We start from the raw sequence: 488 nt of genomic DNA, 5'->3' as shown, positions 1-488 counted from the left end.
CCCGGTGGGGAGGGTGCCCCTGCTCCCCCCATCCACCAGGGCAGGGGCAGCGACAAAAGCCAGCCTTGTCGGCGAGGGGACAAGGGAGGACGAGCCGCCCCCGGCAGCACAGGGCACCCCCCGGGCAGAGCCCCCCGCTCGCCGCCGGGGCTGCACTGCAGACGGCGGGGACCGGCCGGGGATGACATCAGCGCCGCCACGGCCGGGCGGGGACACGGGCACCTCGGCCGGGGCTGGTCCGCGGGCACCGCCACCGCGCATCGCCATCCTTCCGCCCTGCCCCACAGCATCGCCATCCCTCCACCCAGCCCCACAGCGTCCTCATCCTTCCAGCCAGCCCCACAGCATCCCTCCCCGCTGCCCCACAGCATCCTTGTCCCTCCACCCTACCCCGTAGCATCCCTCCACCCTGCCCTAGAGCATCCCCATCCTTCCACCCTACCCGGTAGCATCCCTCCCCGCTGCCCCACCGCATCCTCATCCTTCCA

The sequence above is a fragment of the Calidris pugnax genome, unplaced genomic scaffold (genome assembly GCF_001431845.1).
Source record: "Calidris pugnax isolate Ruff unplaced genomic scaffold, ASM143184v1 scaffold123, whole genome shotgun sequence".
NCBI classification, from domain to species: Eukaryota; Metazoa; Chordata; class Aves; order Charadriiformes; family Scolopacidae; genus Calidris; species Calidris pugnax.
This window is presented reverse-complemented; position numbering follows the sequence as displayed.